This window comes from Siphateles boraxobius, unplaced genomic scaffold (assembly GCF_051911475.1).
Source record: "Siphateles boraxobius isolate OS27281-9 unplaced genomic scaffold, OSU_SipBor_1 77, whole genome shotgun sequence".
NCBI lineage: Eukaryota > Metazoa > Chordata > Actinopteri > Cypriniformes > Leuciscidae > Siphateles > Siphateles boraxobius.
This window is the reverse complement of record NW_027509205.1, coordinates 1,565,406-1,585,255: the sequence shown is the minus strand read 5'-3', so window position 1 is coordinate 1,585,255 and position 19,850 is coordinate 1,565,406. Positions and strand designations below refer to the sequence as shown.

Below are 19,850 nucleotides of genomic sequence, written 5' to 3'. Positions count from 1 at the left end.
TAAACTGGACATGGCTGAAGGAATGGTTTTTAAGACAGATACAGGAAGAAAAGAGTTAAAAGGGCTGATGGAAGAAAATGAATTGATTGATGTATGGAGGGAAAGAAATGAAAAGAGAAAAGAATTTTCAAGAAGACAAATTGTGGGGAATTTTATTTGTAAAACGAGAATTGATTTTATTTTATGTACACGGAATATGGAAAGCTATTTAGAAAAAATAAGATATGAAGAAACTAGTTTAAGTGATCACAAGCCTATTTTTATGCAAATTGATTGGGATACAGTGAAAAGAGGGCCGGGAGTATGGGTTTTAAACACAGGGATTTTAAAGAACGAAGACTATGTTTTAAGTGTACAGGAAATTATAACAAAGGAAAAAGAAAACGGAATGTATAGAGAAGACAAAAGGATTTGGTGGGAAAATGTGAAGTATTTAATCAAAAATTTTAGCATAAAATATTGTGGGATAATTCAGAGATGTAAAAAGGGTAAAGAAAGAGACATACGAGAACAACTAGAAAAGGAATTGAACATGAATGAAAAAGATATACAAAAAATAAAAGAAATAGAGGGAAAACTGAAAGAAATAGAAGAGAAGAAATATAATGGGGCACGATTAAGAAGTAAAGCAAAGTATACAGTGGAAGGAGAGAAATGTACTAAGTTTTTTTTGATTTGGAAAGAAGAAGGGGAATTTCACAAACAATTAAAAGAATACAAAGGGAAGATGGAGAGATAGTGGAAACAAATGAAGAGATACTAAAAGCAATAAAAGCATACTATGGAAAGCTATTCAAAGCAGAAGGAGTAAAGGAGGAAGAAAAACTAGAATTATTGAAACAAATAAAGACCAAAGTAGGAGAGGATGACAAAAAAGAGTGTGACCTAGAGATAAGAGAAGAAGAGATAAAAAGAGCAATAAGTGAACTGAATAAAAGGAAAAGCCCAGGTATTGACGGTTTAGGGAATGAATTTTATATAACTTTTAAGGATTTTTTAACGGATATTTTAAAAGAAGTATATGAAGAGACTTTTAAGAAAGATGAAATGAATCAGAGAATGGGGATGGGATTAATTAAGTTGATATATAAAAGAAAAGGAGAAAAAGCAGATTTAAAAAATTATAGACCCATCACAATGTTGAACACAGATTTGAAAATTTTAACAAAAGTTTTAGCCAACAGATTGAAAGAGGTAATGCCAACCATAATCAAAACAAATCAAGTATATGGAGTGAAAGGGAAGGATATAGCAGACACAACAATAAGTATAATAGATAGAATAAGGTATATGAAAGAAAAAAATAAGGATGGATATGTTATTAGTTTGGATTTTGAAAAGGCCTTCGACAGAGTAGAACATGACTATTTATTTGAGATTTTAAGTGGGTATGGGTTTGGGGAAAGTTTTATCAAATGGATTAAAATTTTATATAAAGGAGCAATAACAAGAGTAAAATGTAATGGGTTTTTAACAGAATGTTTTAAATTAACTAGGTCAATAAGACAAGGATGTCCACTATCAGCACTTTTATATTCACTAGTTGCAGAACCTTTGGGATTAGCTGTTAAAAGAGATAAAGAAGTAAAAGGGGTAGACATTGAAGAGAGTGGGGAAAATGAAAACATGTTTCAATACGCAGACGATACAACAATAATGGTTAAGGATATAAACAGTGTTAAAAAAGCAATGGAAGTGGTACAGACGTTTTGTAGGGGATCAGGGAGCAAGATAAATGAAGAGAAAACAGTATATATGAGATTTGGAGGGGCGAGTGCTTTAGCAAATGATTTTAAGTTTAAAGAATCAAAGGAAATAAAGATCCTAGGTGTTTTAATAGGGAAAGACGAAAAATATGTTGAAGTAGTAATGTGGGAAGAAATACTAGGAGGAATTGAAAGAAGGTTAAATTTTTGGAAATTGAGGACTTTAAGTTTAAAGGGGAAGGTTTTGATTGTAAATGTTTTAATGGTAGCAAAGTTGTGGTATGTTTTATATGTGACTTCTATGCCGATGTGGGTGGAAAAAAGGCTGAAGAAATGTTTTCTGGATTTTATATGGGATGGAAAACCTCCAAGAATTGCATACAATACTATAATAGGAGAAGTTGGAAAGGGAGGGATGGGATTGATAGATGTGGAACAAAGAAAAAATAGCTTAAGAGTTAAAGTAATAAAAAAGTATCTGGATGAGAAAATTAAAACAACGTGGAAAAAGACGATGGAATATTTTTTAAATAAATGTGGGAATTTTAATTTGGGAGATAATATTTTATGGATGAAAACTAAGAATTGGATGGTGAAAGGAATGCCAGATTTTTACAGAGAATTGATGAGTGCTTGGGGGAAATTTTTAACTATTGTTAATTTTAATCCTCAAGGTAGAGAGAGCATTTTAAACCAGCCTTTATTCTTAAACAGCGGCATTTTAAATCAGGGGAATGTGATTTTTTTAAAGAAATGGTGGGATGTTGGGATCACAAGAGTTAGAGATATTTTATATGAATTTAAAGAGGGATTTTTACCATTACAGTATATAATAGATACAATGGAAGTGGCAAAAGAGGATTTTAATGAACAAGAACTACAAAATAAGTATGAAATAATGAAAGAAGCAATACCCAAAGAGTGGATAAAAAGAATAGAAGATATGGAAGAAGAGAAACAAGGGAAAAAAGTGAATGTAAAGTTGGGAGAAAAACGATATGCTTTTAATGAATGTACTGTGAAAATGTTTTACTGTTTTTTTAGAGAGGGGGTTTTCAGAAAACCAAAAGTCAATGAGTACTGGGTACAGAAATACAAAGATCTAAAAGAAGAGGATATATGGAATAACATGAAAGGTACAATGATAGACGCAAAATTGGAGAGTTTTGAATATTTAATCAGACACAGAGCAATTTTTACTGACATTATTTAAAAAAAATCCACATGGAACTAAGTGAAACATGTAAAGTGTGTAATGTGGAAGATGAAAGTTTTTTACACTTGTTTTTAAATTGTAGAGAATTGGAAGATTTTAACAAAAAGGGTAAAAGACTGATTGAAATGTTGAGAGGGGAATCCAATGAGAGGACTGTAGAATGGAATAGAGTGGTGATGTTTGGGATGGAAGAAAAGGGTAAAAACAAAAGTTTTATTAATCTGTGTGTGATGCTAATGAAAAGTGCAATATGGGAGAGAAGAATTGTAGCAAAAAAGGAAAAAATCGTGTTGGATGTTTGGATTGCTTTTAAAAGGAAAACTGAATTGTATATTGAAGGATTGTATGAGTATTTTAAATGTGAAAATAAGTTGGATGTTTTTTATGGTGTTTTTACCCCAAAAGTTTGTGGTGTTTTAAAGGATCTAATGTGGAAATTGCCTGGAAGTGAAGAAGTTTTTTAAATTTTGTAAATGATTTGTGATGTAGAATGGTTGTGGAAGAAAATCTGTATCTTTTAATTTCTATTTGATTTTATTGTATTTTATTGATTGAAATTTTCCAATAAAAAAAAAAAAAAAAAAAGGCACGCCCGATCTCGTCTGATCTCGGAAGCTAAGCAGGGTCGGGCCTGGTTAGTACTTGGATGGGAGACCGCCTGGGAATACCAGGTGCTGTAAGCTTTAAAAAAAAAAAAAAAAAAAAAAGAGTGCCTGAGCTTCAAAAAGTCTCTGAGAATTCTTCAGAAAGCATGAAAGAGTTTGAGTTTTTTCAAAAGTTCTTCTTAGTTTTCTTCACTAATGGTCTAACCTTTTAAATAGCCCAATTTTGGCAGCAGTTTTCGCTTACGGCCATACCACCTTGGGCACGCCCGATCTCGTCTGATCTCGGAAGCTAAGCAGGGTCGGGCCTGGTTAGTACTTGGATGGGAGACCGCCTGGGAATACCAGGTGCTGTAAGCTTTGAAAAAAAAAAAAAGAGTGCCTGAGCTTCAAAAACCCTTAAAAAGTCTCTGAGATTCTTCAGAAAGCATGGAAGAGTTTGAGTTTTTTCAAAAGTTCTTCTTAGTCTTCTTCACTAATGGTCTAAGCTTTTAAATAAGGCCTGGTTAGTACTTGGATGGGAGGCCGCTTGGGAATACTGGGTGTTGTAAGCTTTTTTAAGAAAAAAAAAAAAGAGTCCCTGAGCTTCTTCAAAAAGCCTTAAAAAGTCTCTGAGATTCTTCAGAAAGCATGAAAGAGTTTGAGTTTTTTCAAAAGTTCTTCTTAGTTTTCTTCACTAATGGTCTAACCTTTTAAATAGCCCAATTTTGGCAGCAGTTTTCGCTTACGGCCATACCACCTTGGGCACGCCCGATTGGTACGTTCCAGGAAGTGTTTGGTCTCAGTGGGGTGGAAGAGGTTCACCCAAAAGTTTTGTGTTTTGTTTTGCGGTTTTGTGTATGTTAAATAAGTGTTTTTGTTTAAGTTTTTCGTATTAGTTTTTGTATTTGTCCTCCCAACAGCTTAGCTGATTGGGAGGGATTGAGTTTTTTTTGGGAGAAATGGACGGACAAACGGCTATGGATAAGGACTTGGCACGAGAAACACGTCGGAGAAAGGAAAATGGACTGGACAAAGGACAACGAGAAAAGGATTACCCTGAAAAGAGAAACAGAAGAAACTACACGAAGGACGCAACGATTGTGATTGATTTGATGGAGGTACAGGACGGGAAGGCGGAGGATATTATAAAAGCATTGACGGAGAAGGTGGATGTGACGAATATACTAGCGATAAGACCAAAAATGATGAAGGAATATGAAATTACATTTGAGAAAGAGGAAGATATTGAGAAGCTGGATGATGGACTGATAATAAAAGGAAAGATGTGTGAAATTAAAAAATTGAATAATAAGGACTTGGTTGTCTCTTTCATGCATCTGCCTGCTTATCTGGAGGATGACGTAATCCTGCAAAAGCTGGAAGGATGGGGGGTAACTCCCATTTCACAGATTAAAAGAAGATTGTACACAGGCACCAGTATAGAGGATGGAACCAGGTACATGAGAGTACGCTTCCCGAAAGAAGTGCATTCTTTGCCCTACAGCATGAAAGTGGAAACGGAAGAGGGTCCTCAGTATTTCAGAGTGATACATAGCCAGCAGATGAGAACCTGCAGGTTGTGTATGAGCACTGAACATATGATGAAGGACTGTCCGGAATTCAAATGCTTTAAATGCGAGGAAAAGGGCCACTTCGCGAGGGACTGCAAAGCGGAGAGGTGCCTGGGCTGCAAGCTTGTGTTGAGCAGGTGTGAGTGCGACGACGGAGACCAACAACAGGAGGAAGAACTGATGAGCGGGCAGATGCATGAGGCAGACAGAGAAGAGAAGCAACGCGAGGGCATGGAAGGAACGCCAAGAGAGGAGATTGTAAGCGCGGATGTTGAGGGCATAATGGAACGGAGTGGACTAACGATAGACAATGAGGAAACGGAGGAACGAATGGAAGTAACTGGGACTTTGCAAACTGAACTGGAAAAGATAGAGGAGCAAGATCAAGTCACGGAGAAAGAAAAAAGGGACAAAGGAAGTGAAAACATGGACGACGGTGGTACAAAGGGAATAACAAGTAAAAGAAGAAGGACAAGTAAGGTAATTCCAAATTTAGATAAAGCAAGGAAAAAAGTTTCTTTTGAAAAAAGTGATGAGAAACAGGACTGTGGAGAAAATGTAAAGGAAGGAGAGGAAATGAACTGAAAGAATGGGGATTTTTAATTTTTTTATCTTTTATTTTATTGTGCTGAGTATTGTGACTTTAAATGCAAGAGGTTTAATGAACTGTGTGAAATTTGAAAAAGTGAAGGAAATGTGCAAAGAAGAGGATATAATTTTATTGCAAGAGACAAACTGGAAAGATAATGCAATGGAGGATTTTAAAAGAAAATGGGAAGGGGAATTATTTTTTAATAATAAAGAAGGGAAAGGAGGTGGAGTGGCAGTGTTAATAAGAAAAGACAGAGGTATTAAGGCAAAATTGATATATAAGGACATAAAAGCATGCATGGCTGTAGAAATTAAGATAGAAGAAGAAGATTTTATTTTGATAAACGTACATGCTCCAAATGACCAAATGGAAAAGAAAATGTATTTTAATGATATATCTAGAGTAATGAAAGAATGGAAGAAGGTAATAATTGGGGGAGATTTTAACACTGTTTTTAGTAAAATGGACATGGTGAATGGAATGATTTTTAAGTCGGATGTGGGTAGAAAAGAGTTAAAGTTATTGATGGGAGGAAAAAATATGATGGACGTGTGGAGGGAGAGGAATGAAAAAAAGAAGGAATTTACAAGAAGGCAGCTGGTGGGGAATTTTATGTGTCAAACCAGAATAGATTACTTTTTAAACACCAGGAATTTAGAACATTTTATTGATGGGATTTTTTATAAAGAAACCACTTTAAGTGATCACAAAATGGTATTAATGAGACTAGATTTTAAAAGAGAAAGGAAGGGACCAGGGGTTTGGATTTTAAACACTGATGTCTTAAAGGAAGAGCATTTTAAAAAAGGGATAGAAAACATTTTAGATGAAGGAAAAAAAGACTTGATGTACATAGAAGATAAAAGACAATGGTGGGAAAACATGAAATATGAAATTAAGAAATACACAATAAACTACTGTAAGTTGTTACAAAAGGTGAAAAGAACAGAGGAGGAAGAAATAAGAGAAACGCTAAGAAAAGAGTTAAACAAAAATGAAGTAAACGTGCAAAGAGTACTTGAAGTGGAGGACAAATTGAAGAAAATAGAAGAGAAGAAATACAAGGGGGCGATGTTAAGAAGTAAAGCAAAATGTACGGTGCAAGGGGAGAAATGTAACAAATTCTTTTTTAATCTTGAGAAAAGCAAGGGGAGGGCAGAAATAATTAAGGAAATTAAGAATAAAGAAGGACAAGCGGTTTTAAACACATAAGGGATTTTAAAAGAAATAAGCCAGTTTTATGAAGAACTTTTTAAATCAGAAGGAGGAAATGAAGAAAAAAGGAATTTTTTAATTAAACAGATAACAAAAAAAGTCAGTGAGACAGATAAGGGGGTTTGTGAAAGAGAAATAACAACAGAAGAAATTAAACAGGCCATAAATCAGTTAGGAGTAAAGAAAAGCCCAGGAATAGATGGAATTCGAAATGAGTTTTATAAGATTTTTAAGGAAAAAATGAGCATAATTTTAAAAGAAATCTATGGAGAAATTTTTAAAAAAGAAAGAGTACACCCAAGAATGGGACTGGGATTAATGAAAATCATTTATAAGAGAAAAGGAGACAAAACGGAATTGAAGAATTATAGGCCTATCACAATGTTAAACACAGATTTAAAAATTTTAGCCAAAGTTTTAGCAAACAGATTAAAAGAGATAATGCCGGATATAATTGAAACTAACCAGGCTTACGGAGTTAAGGGGAGGGACATTGCGGATATCACAAGCAGTATAAGAGATATAGTGGGATATATAAAAGAAAAAGGAAAGAGCGCATATGTAATAAGTATGGACTTTGAGAAGGCTTTTGACAGAGTGGAACGAGGGTTTTTAATGGGGATTTTAAAACAATTTGGGTTTGGAGAGAATTTTATCAAATGGATTTCAGTTTTATACAGTGATATTTTAACAAAAGTAAAATGTAATGGTTTTTTAACGCAACCTTTTAAAGTTTTAAGATCAATCAGACAAGGATGTCCACTGTCCGCACAGTTATATTCTTTGGTGGCAGAACCTTTAGGGCTTTTAATAAATAGAGACAAAGAGATAAAAGGGATACAATTTGAAGGAAGAAAAGAATTAACTCCAATTTTTCAATATGCAGATGATACGACAGTTGTGGTGGAAAATAGGGAAAGCATAAAAGAAGTGATGAGAAAAATAAAATGTTATTGCGAAGGCTCAGGGGCAAAAATAAATTAGGAAAAAACAATATAAATGAAGTTTGGAAGGACAGAGAGTTTAACAGATGTTTTTAAATTTAAGGAAGTACAAGAGATGAAGATTTTAGGGGCAATTGTAGCAAAAAATGAGAAGGAAGCTATTGATAATATGTGGGAAGAGACATTGGGAGAAATGGAAAGAAGATTGATTTTTTGGAGAAATAGATTTTTAAGTTTGAAAGGGAAAATTTTAACTGTAAACAGTTTAATGTTATCAAAGATGTGGTATAAATTGCAAGTAATGTCATTACCAAACTGGGCTTTTAAGAGAATAAAAACGATTGTTTTACAATATTTATGGGATAAAAAGCCTTCAAGGGTAGCGTATTATACGCTAATAGGAAAACCGGAGGAGGGAGGGATGGGACTGGTGGATGTGGAACTGAAAATGAAAAGCATGAGGGTAAAAGTGGTAAAGAAGTACTTGGATGATAATAATAGAGCTGATTGGAAGGAATTGATGGTATTTTATTTAAATAAATGTGGGAATTTTAACCTGGGGGAAAACACTTTATGGATGAAGATAAAAGCTGGGATGATGGAGGGAATTCCACAATTTTATAAAGAGGTTTTAAATGCTTGGAGGCTTTTTTTGACAGAGGTGGATTTTAATCCAGAAGGGAGGGAAATGATTTTAAATCAACCTTTGTTTTTAAATGACAAAATAAAGATAAATGAGCGTGATATCTATTTTAAGAAATGGATGCAAGCAGGCATTGTAAAAGTGAGGGATATTTTATGGGAGTGGAAGGAGGGATTTTTACCACTACAAGTGATAAAGGATGCGATGGAGGAGGAAAAGGAAGACTATAATGTGATCAGTTTAAAAAAACAATATGAAGATGTTAAAAAAGCAATCCCAGGTCAATGGTTAGAGGAGGTCAACAATAATGATGGAAAAGAAAACAAAATGACGGTGTATCTAAAATGTAAAGACAAGAAGGTGGATTTTAATATGGGAACTGTGAAAATGTTTTATGAGTTTTTTAGAAACAGAGTTTTTAAAAAACCAGGGGCTAATGAGGTTTGGTTAAGGAATTTGAATGGAATTGAAGAAAAAGATGTCTGGAAAAACAGAGCATGGAGTTGGTTAGATGTAGGTTTGGAATGTTTGGATTATTTTATTAGACAAAATGTGATATATACTGAAATGAGATTGTGTATAATGAAAAAAGAAAGTAATGCACAATGTAAAGTATGTAAGAAGGAAGATGAAGGGATTTTACACTTGTTTTTATATTGTGAAAAGCTTAATTTTTTTTTTAATGAACTGAAAGATTTTATAAAAGAATTAAGAGGAAAAGAAGTGGTTGCTGAATGGGATACATGTTTTATGTTGGGAATGGCAGAAAAAAATGTAAATAAGAAGCTTGTGAATTTGTGCTTACTACTGGCGAAGAAAGCAATATGGAAAAGAAGGAACATAGCAAAAAACAGAGATGTTGTTTTAGATCTATGGGGGCTTTTTAAACCGATGGTAGATGATTATGTGGAAATATTGTACAATTATTTTAAAATGGAGAGCAAAATGGGGGAATTTTATGGAATTTTTAACAAGGATGTCATGTGTGTTTTTAAACAAAAACACTTTTACTTGCCAAAGTATTGAACAAGATGGAAATGTATAAATATATAATGATGTGTTTTATGTAAAGCAATGATAAAAAATTTAATAAAAAAAAAAAAAAAAAAAAAAAGGCACGCCCGATCTCGTCTGATCTCGGAAGCTAAGCAGGGTCGGGCCTGGTTAGTACTTGGATGGGAGACCGCCTGGGAATACCAGGTGCTGTAAGCTTTTAAAAAAAAAAAAAAAGAGTGCCTGAGCTTCAAAAAGCCTTAAAAAGTCTCTGAGATTCTTCAGAAAGCATGATAGAGTTTGAGTTTTTTCAAAAGTTCTTCTTAGTCTTCTTCACTAATGGTCTAACCTTTTAAATAAGGCCTGGTTAGTACTTGGATGGGAGGCCGCATGGGAATACTGGGTGTTGTAAGCTTTTTTAAGAAAAAAAAAAAGAGTCCCTGAGCTTCTTCAAAAAGCCTTAAAAAGTCTCTGAGATTCTTCAGAAAGCATGAAAGAGTTTGAGTTTTTTCAAAAGTTGTTCTTAGTTTTCTTCACTAATGGTCTAACCTTTTAAATAGCCCAATTTTGGCAGCAGTTTTCGCTTACGGCCATACCACCTTGGGCACGCCCGATCTCGTCTGATCTCGGAAGCTAAGCAGGGTCGGGCCTGGTTAGTACTTGGATGGGAGACCGCCTGGGAATACCAGGTGCTGTAAGCTTTAAAAAAAAAAAAAAAAAAAAAAAAAGTGCCTGAGCTTCAAAAAGCCTTAAAAAGTCTCTGAGATTCTTCAGAAAGCATGAAAGAGTTTGAGTTTTTTCAAAAGTTCTTCTTAGTCTTCTTCACTAATGGTCTAAGCTTTTAAATAAGGCCTGGTTAGTACTTGGATGGGAGGCCGCATGGGAATACTGGGTGTTGTAAGCTTTTTTAAGAAAAAAAAAAAAAGAGTCCCTGAGCTTCTTCAAAAAGCCTTAAAAAGTCTCTGAGATTCTTCAGAAAGCATGAAAGAGTTTGAGTTTTTTCAAAAGTTGTTCTTAGTTTTCTTCACTAATGGTCTAACCTTTTAACTCTCTGGGGTCGAGAAACGCGCCGGCACGTTTTGCTGTTTTTTTTCCACATAGCAGCAACATAGACTTAAAATACTCCGTCATTTTTGGTCATATAAATAAAATCAACACATGATTATAAACTATAGAGGGTCTTCTTTTTTTTGTGTACACTCACATTAACATCAAAACCGTGTGCTTTTGTAAAATGAAGAAAATAAACAGGGTGTGCTTTCTGCCTCTCTGTCTCCGTTAAATTTTTTTCTGGTGCACGTCTCTAAACTTAAACAAAGCTCAGCGAATACTATTCACACAAGCACGAGCAATATATCTTTATTATCATTTAAGTTTGTACTTTTAAAATATGTAATTCAAAACTAAAATAAATATTCTCTGTTTATGTAATCTATTAAAAAAGAGAGAGGTGTCAGCCGATCTCATTATCGTTCTCTTAGCTCATTATTCTGCTAATCTGACACGCCCACGGAGAGTGCGCGGTATTCAAACGCAAATTATCTGAAGCAACACATGCAAAGTGTCAACGCCCCTCATAAACGCGATAACACAACAAATGTAATCATCAGATTAATGTAGCCTACTATTTCTTCTTGCGAGGCTGTGTGAGGAGTAATCCTGGGACATTTACCTCAGAACATGAGCTGGTTTTTTTCATTTCGAGGAGCAACGGATCCATCTGATAAGTAAGTTTTTTTTTATTATTGTTCTAATCTCGATATCATAGTGTATGTAAACCGCAAAAAGACTGTTTAAATATGAATCGCGTCTGTGTGTGAATGAATGAACTGAACAGTTTTTACCAAACCCTATTGCTATACTGAGATGAGTGAAAATCGACTGAAATATGTTGAAATAACGTTAAAATGTCTTTGTATTAGCAACGTATTAAACTGCAAATTAATATTTATATGCCCTAATATAGGCTCATAAAAACAAAAAACGATATGCCTATTACAGACGAAATATGAAAGACAACATTTTGTCGACTAGTTTTGGATAGATTATTAACTGTTTACTGTAAACTAGACTACTGCCACATTGAATAAGCTTTTGTTCACCAATTTCTGCTCAAATGTTAAATATTAGGCTATGTTTGTTTTGTCAAAAATAAAGTCATCAACTAGGATGCTATTATAGTCTTTGTTCCAATGTAGGCTTTATTCAAACTAATGAATCCTTAACTTTGAAATATGTATGATAAAATGTATACTTTAGTTTTTACAAAGAAATATGAAATATCCATCTGAGAAGTAAGTTTTTTTATTAGTGTTCTAATTGCGATATCATAGTGCATGTAAACCGCAAAAAGACTGTTTAAATATGAATCGCGTCTGTGTGTGAATGAATGAACTGAACAGTTTTTACCAAACCCTATTGCTATACTGAGATGAGTGAAAATCGACTGAAATATGTTGAAATAACGTTAAAATGTATTTGTATTAGCAACGTATTAAACTGCAAATTAATATTTATATGCCCTAATATAGGCTATCATAAAAACAACAAACGATATGCCTATGTTACAGAAGAAATATGAAAGACAACATTTCGTTGACTAGTTTTTGGATAGATTATTAACTGTTTACTGTAGCCTAAACTATAGACTACTGCCACATTGAATAAGCTTTTGTTCACCAATTTCTGCTCAAATGTTAAATATATTAGGCTATGTTTGTTTTGTCAAAAATAAAGTCATCAACTAGGATGCTATTATAGTGTTTGTTCCAATGTAGGCTTTATTCAAACTAATGAATCCTTAACTTTGAAATATGTATGATAAAATGTATACTTTAGTTTTTACAAAGAAATATTACACTTGAAATATTGTTATTTTAATTGTTGCTGTAATTGTAACCTTTTTAATAAAATAGCAAATAATATATTTACAAGGTAGATGTAAACAAAATCTTAAAAGGTCAATATAAGCCTTCTCTTCAAATTATTTGTATTGTGTTTTATTAGTGACAAATTTGGGGAGAGGATACATATCCAAAACTTTCTGAAAATACAGTATGAGAATTAACTACACAATTACTAGAAATGTTCACCTTGGATATTATACAATTTGCAAGCAAAAATACAAGTGGAAAAATACTTTTTTTTATAGATGTTTCCAACTGTGAACCAATTTTGTAGTATATATACACATTTCTTTTCTTGTGTCCTTGTATTCTTTCTTGTGGCTCAGTGACACACCTGTGAAAAGCTCATTATGCAGGCTCATTAAGCAGGTTTTTTGTCTTCACAGGTGTGAATCAGACCATTATACATGAGTCACGCCCATTTCGCATATTGCCTTTCCAAACAAAAAGTGTTTTACTAAATTTAAATCAATGTATTGTTTTATGTGAATGATTTGGAAGGATGATTTTCAGATCATTTTGAAGCAAAAATCCTAGGCGAGAACATCCATTAGTCAAAAGTCTTGTGGACACATATTTAGTATGTGTTTTGTGGCCTTATTTCAGAGACTTTAAGTTTTAGTTTTTTCAATAACCATGCATAAACAATATTTTCTCAAAAATACAAAAATGTACATACATCTTGCTAACATATTATGGTAGCCCTGTTTGTGCTATATAGAGTGAATTTACACCTTTGCCATTAACATGTTTATAAATAACTGAAAAAAGCACAAATGTTAGAGCATGTCAGAACACCTCCAGGACCCCAAAACACATAGGACCCCAGAGGGTTAAATAGCCCAATTTTGGCAGCAGATTTCGCTTACGGCCATACCACCTTGGGCACGCCCGATCTCGTCTGATCTCGGAAGCTAAGCAGGGTCGGGCCTGGTTAGTACTTGGATGGGAGACCGCCTGGGAATACCAGGTGCTGTAAGCTTTAAAAAAAAAAAAAAAAAAAGAGTGTCTGAGCCTTAAAAAGTCTCTGAGATTCTTCAGAAACATGAAAGAGTTTGAGTTTTTTCAAAAGTTCTTCTTAGTCTTCTTCACTAATGGTCTAAGCTTTTAAATAAGGCCTGGTTAGTACTTGGATGGGAGGCCGCATGGGAATACTAGGTGTTGTAAGCTTTTTTAAGAAAAAAAAAAAGAGTCCCTGAGCTTCTTCAAAAAGCCTTAAAAAGTCTCTGAGATTCTACAGAAAGCATGAAAGAGTTTGAGTTTTTTCAAAAGTTGTTCTTAGTTTTCTTCCCTTATGGTCTAACCTTTTAAATAGCCCAATTTTGGCAGCAGTTTTCGCTTACGGCCATACCACCTTGGGCACGCCCTCTGGTGGAGACAGGAAGTGGTATTGCGAGTGAAGTAGTGAGAAGTGAGTGTGTTTGTTTGGGACGGACGAAGGATTTCTTTTTTTTCAAACTATTAAGATCAACTGTTTGAAAGGAGAGCGTGCATTTTGGAGTAATTTAATCCTCAAACAGCTTTTTGCTGTTTGGGGATAGATACTTCCAGAAGCAGAAAAGGAGAAATGGATGGACAAAAGGAGACGGGAAGAGGTCGAAGCATGTGGAGCATGAGAAGTGAAGAGCGCAACTATGGCAAGGAGCTGACGGTGCTGGTGGAGATAGAGGGTGAAGAAAGAATCACAATGATGGAACTTTTGAAGAGAGTGAAGGAAGAATGCGGAGGAGTTATTGGATGCAGATATAAAACTCCAAAGGAGTACGAGTTGACGATGGAGGATGCGAAGGCAAAGGAAAAAATTCTAGATGGCTTGAAGATCAGAAACAGCCGGGTGATGGTAAAAGAGGTGGATTGCATGGAGGTGGTTGTTTCTTTTTTAGGACTGCCCATGTACATTTTAGATGAAGAAATTCTGAACAAGCTAAATGAATGGGGAGTAACAGCGGCATCTAAAATCAAGAGGAGAGTGTGGCCGGGAACGGACATTGCGGATGGGACAAGGTTTTTGAAAGTGAAGTTCAATAATGAAGTCAAATCGTTGCCTTATTCGACAAAATTTTAGACTCTTGGCGGCACAGAACATTTTAGAGTTATACATGATAGACAAGTGAAGGTTTGCCGTCTCTGCATACAATCGGGGCATGTTGTTAGAGACTGCCCGAATTTTAGGTGTTTCAGATGTGGCACAAAAGGACATTATGCAAGAGAGTGCAAAGAAGAGAATTGTGGCGAGTGTGGAATGCGGCCAGGACGATGCATGTGTGAAACGCTGACAGTGATGGAAGAGGAGTGCAATGAGGAGAATATATCAGATCGGTATGAGGTGGAGGAAAGAGAAGGAGGTGAGGATGGAAGCGCAGAAGGAGACGTCGGTCAAAGCTCTGGGGCAGAGGAAGAGGGAGCGGAAAGAACGGAGGACATGGAGAGTAGGAGCAGCCAAGAGGAGAGGCGCTCGGGACGGAGGATGAGAGATGGAGTGAAGAGAGGGGACGCAATAAGTAAAAAGATGGTTCCTCGAGGTCTGGAGTGTGAAGATGGAGAAGGAAAGATGGAAGAAAGTGGTAGTGAAGAAGGAGACGATGCCAAAAGTCAAGGTGGAAAGCATTGTGAGGAAAAAAGAGTGAAGAAGAACAAGGGGGGAAGAAAGGAGAAAGAAATGCCAGAGAATCCTGTGTCAAGCGTGGAGGAGGATATGGACCTGAGTGTCGAGAAGAGTATGACAAAGAAAAGAAAGAAGAAAATAGCAGAAACGCATGAGGCAGAAAGTAAGAGCACAGTTTAATTTGAATGGGTATAAATCTTTTAAAACTTTTGATTATTACTATGTGGGGTATTATGCACATAGTGTGTCTGAACTGTAATGGGTTAAGAGACCTCAACAAGTTCGAGAAGGTAAAGAGACTATTAAAAGCAGATGTGATATGCTTACAAGAGACACACTGGACAGGGGACTTAATGGTTAATATAAAAAAGAGATGGGAGGGAGAAATTTATGTGAGTAATGGAAATATAAAAGCCTGTGGAGTGGCTATGCTGATAAAAAAAGACAGAGTACAAAATGTGAAACAGATATATAAGGATGGAAGTGGGAGATTATTAGGACTTGAGTTTATGTTTTGCAATGAACTGTTTAGGATTATAAACATGTATGCACCAAATATAGAGGTGGACAGAAAAGAAGTCTTTAATGAAATGAAGAAAATATATAAAGGGAGGTGTATAGTGGTTGGTGATTTCAATGTGTGGTGCATGAGGCTGGATGCTTGTAGCACTGCCAATTTTAAATCTGATGGGTCAAGAAAAATTTTAATGGAGTGGATGCGGAATGAGGATATAGTGGATGTGTGGAGGGAAGATAATCCATATAGGAGAGAATTTTCGAGAAGACAAATGGTGCTGGGGAGCTTAACCTGTTAACCGTTTCCAGAGCGTCGGCGCACTGAAGCGGTTTTTTTTTTATTTAGTTCAAATTTACTATCAGATTTAATGTTATACCTTGACAAACTATACATCATTAAAAAGATATAATACTCAAGATTCAGTATTTGACCACTATTGTATTCTGAGAAACTTATAGTGACAGTTATGTCTTAATTTGTGTCAGGAGTTATGAAATGGAAAAATGAGTCGATACCTTTAATATGAATTATGAGCGTCAGCTGGTCCATTCATAAAAAAACACTCCAAGCTGTCGTCATGACAGCGATTCGCAAAACATCGTCCCTCAGGGCTTTAGCTCAAAAATGTGCAGACTTGGAGAAATATTGATATATTCTCATAGATTCACATCATATTTCTATAGACAGGAATAATATTTGTTGAATTTATACCCAAATGCGTCGATGTAATCATTATGATCGCTTCTTACTGAGATGTGCTGTGTTTTCAATTCATACCAATAGCCTGAGGGCGCTATATGCACAATAACAGTCCATATATGGATCACGAAGAAGACCCATAGTCATGTGACATTCCAGGACGTCACTGATACAGAAAGTAGCTGACAGAGATCGCTGTAACATGCAGATAAAGATGTTTTGAAGACAATAAACATGATTGCAATGATATTTGAGTTACCTGTGTTCTTCAAGCCATGCCAGGTATTTCATAATAATAGATTATATTTATAATGCAATGCTAATCGATATAGATTTCATCATCGTGCAGAACACTATAAATAATAAATTTTCTGTCGGATTTTTTTTAATCTGAAGCCAAATTAGATCACAGAAGATTATTTAAAACACTCGACTTGCGTTATAAAGTAAGTTTGGAGCACAAACATGGTTTCAATCTCATAAATGGTCGTGTATTGATGGTGTGCTAAGCTAACATGCTAGCTAGCCCAGGTGCACCTGCCACCAGCAGTTATTGTTTTATGATTTTTTTCTAAATAGGAATGCTTACTGAAATGTTTCAGTGCATTTGATACCAGTTTCAAATATTTAGTGAGAACTTTGATAAAAGAAATTAGGGTTTGAAACCCTATGAATAGCCTGTGAATAGCCAGTCGTTAGTAGCTATAATGCAGACAAAAGAAATGCATATTTAGAGCCATAACCAGTCTGGAGAGGTGTAAATGTGTGCAGGGGAGACTCACACTGAATGGGGCTCGTTTGCACCACAAAATAATAGAGACAATAGACTGATTAGATGACTCAGAAGATAACTAAACAGTTTGCATTTTAGAGTCTAATCAAAATAAAGTAATTTGACATGATCTTGAAAAACATTGAACTAAATACAGAGTTTTAGACTTATCATTTTCAGATTTTAAATATAAAATGGTCACACATATGGCTTTAGCTGCAGTGCATTTCTAGATTGCTCCAGGGCCAACTTCAATTTTATTTTTATGAAGATGTTTCATGAAAGTAAATTTCTAATAACTTTACAAAACTTTGAAGCTATTTAAACATTTTTTTTTCATTATGACAATAATTATTTCTACATTTACAATAAACTACTAGGTGTCAGCTTTCAAATGAGATCATACTTGTGCTTTTAGTGCAAAGGGTTCATGAACTGTATCTGTTTAAGTTTGGGTATGCCATTTCTGGGGATTTTTCAAAAGTGGCCTTGAAGGTTAACAGGTTAAAACAGAGTCGTATAGATTTGTGTTTGACAAAAAGAGAAATGTTAAAATATGTTAAAAATGTGAAGTATAAGTTTGTTAGCTTAAGTGATCATGCTGTGATGACAGTTAAGGTGGGTGTAATTGGGGAGGAGAAGGGAGGTGGAGTGTGGTGTTTAAATGCTAATTTGTTAAAGGAAGAAGCGTATAAAGAAAATATTCTTAAATGTATAAATTATGAGGTGCAGAACCCGTTGTTTGAGGAAAATGTATGTGAGTGGTGGGAGGGAATGAAAGAGAAAATAAAAAAAAGAAGTATTAGGTATTCAAAACAAAGGAATTTTATGAGGAGAAGTAAAGCAGAAGCATTAGAAAATGCATTAAATTTGGAAGCGGAAAAAATAGAAAACAGTCCAGGGTATGGTGAGGAAAGCTATTTGAAGTTAAAAACAGAATTAGAAGAGTATGAGAAAGAGAAAAGTAAAGGAGTAATAATAAGGAGTAGAGCTCAATATGCTTTGGAGGGAGAAAGGAGTACAAAATTCTTCCTCAATTTAGAAAATAAAAAGCAGAGTAGAAAGCAGATAGTAGAGTTGGAAAATAAGAATGGTGATAAAGTTAATGATTTTGTGGGGATATTAGAAGAAGTGGAGGGTTTTTATAGGGAATTATTTAAGAAAGAGGGTGTAAAGCAAGAGTGTGTGGATGAAGTTTTGAGTGCTGTAAATGTGAAGTTAGGTGAGGATGAGAAGAGTATGTGTGAGGGGGATATAGGGATTGAAGAAATAAAATGTGCTATAAATCAGACAAAAAAGAATAAAAGCCCGGGTTCGGATGGTTTAACTCATGAGTTTTACAAAACTTTTATAGACACCTTAGCACCATTGCTGCTAAAGGTGTATAAAGATATGGAAGAGAGGTCGGAAATGCCGAAATCTATGTGTTTAGGAATGATAACAATCTTATATAAGAATAAAGGGGAGCCCGATGAAGCTGGAAAATTATAGGCCTTTGAGTTTATTGAATTCTGATTATAAAATTTTAACAAAAGTTATAGCGAATAGAATGAAGCAGGTGGTAGGGAGTATTGTGGCACCAAGTCAGGTATATAGTATAAAGGGGAGAGATATTGTGGATACTATATGTACAATAAGAGATGTAGTAGATAGCATGGGGAAAGATGGGAAGGGGGGGTTGGTTTTATCAGTGGATTTAAACAAAGCATTTGATAGGGTAGAGCATAGTTTTATTGAACAGACATTGGCAAAATATGGTTTCGGAGATAAAATAAGAAAGTGGATAAAGTTAATATATGAAAATGCTAGAAGCTGTGTTAAAATTAATGGGGGTTTTAACTGATTCCTTTCCTTTAGAAAGGTCAGTTAGACAAGGGTGCCCATTATCAGCTTTGTTATATTCAATAATAGCGGAGCCACTGGCTTCTCTGATTAAAAGGGATAAAGGCATAAGAGGTATTCAAATACCATACGGGGGAGTAAGTGTAATTCACCAGTATGCGGATGATACAACCTTTACAGTCAGGGATATGGAGAGTGTGAGGAGAATAAAAATGCAGATGGAAATGTATGGAAAAGCCTCAGGTGCTAAGATAAATGTTGACAAGTCAGAAATAATGAGTTTAGGAGGAGGGGTAGATTTAGAAGGGTTAGATGTTCCTTTTAAAATAACAAAAGATTATTTAAAGATTTTAGGAGTGTGTGTAGGAGGGAATGCGAAAGAGGCTAGAGATGCTACATGGACAGGAGTTTTAAACAAAATTAAACAAGTGCTAAATTTTTGGAGGTTAAGAGATCTGAGATTAAGAGGAAAAGTGGTTGTGGCAAATTCATTAATATTTACAAAGTGTAATTATGTGATGGGAGCAATTGATTTGCCGGACTGGGTCTTGAATGAGATAAAGGAGGCTGTGATTGCTTTTGTCTGGGGAGGTAAAGGTATTAAGATATCAACAAAAACATTGATTGCTGATTATAAGGAGGGAGGTCTGAGGATGGTAGACTTAGAGGTAAAGAGGAATGCAATAAGAGTTAAAACAATAAAAAAGTATGTGTGTGACAAAGTAGAGTATGGGTGGAAGGGGTATATGAGGAGTTTTTTAAATGAGGGTGGAGGATGTGGTGAAGAAGGATTGTTTATGGCCTTTAAAAAAACCTATGACTGCAAAAATGCCATTGTTTTATCAAGAGGTTTTTAGTGCCTGGGCAGAATTTTTGGATAAAGTGGATTATGAATGTGATTACATAAATCAGGTGCTTATTTCTGAACACAAAAATTAAGAGGGGAGGGAAAACGCTGTATAATAAATTGTTTATGAGAGCGGGAGTGAGAAAGGTGAAAGACATGGCATATGAGTATGTTACAGGTTTTTTGCCACATAGGGCT

General features: G+C 35.0%; 3 non-coding genes across 3 annotated transcripts; all 3 read left to right on the top strand.

Annotated features, from left to right (window-relative positions):
- The first annotated feature begins 3,765 nt into the window (after nucleotides 1–3,765).
- On the top strand, nucleotides 3,766–3,884 carry LOC143726166 (5S ribosomal RNA). The gene has a single exon (XR_013198421.1). It is a non-coding gene; the product is annotated as a 5S ribosomal RNA (ribosomal RNA).
- Nucleotides 3,885–10,046: 6,162 nt separating this feature from the next.
- Nucleotides 10,047–10,165, top strand: LOC143726165 (5S ribosomal RNA). The gene has a single exon (XR_013198420.1). It is a non-coding gene; the product is annotated as a 5S ribosomal RNA (ribosomal RNA).
- A 3,068-nt stretch (nucleotides 10,166–13,233) lies between these two features.
- Nucleotides 13,234–13,352, top strand: LOC143726163 (5S ribosomal RNA). The gene has a single exon (XR_013198418.1). It is a non-coding gene; the product is annotated as a 5S ribosomal RNA (ribosomal RNA).
- The last annotated feature ends 6,498 nt before the right edge of the window (nucleotides 13,353–19,850 follow it).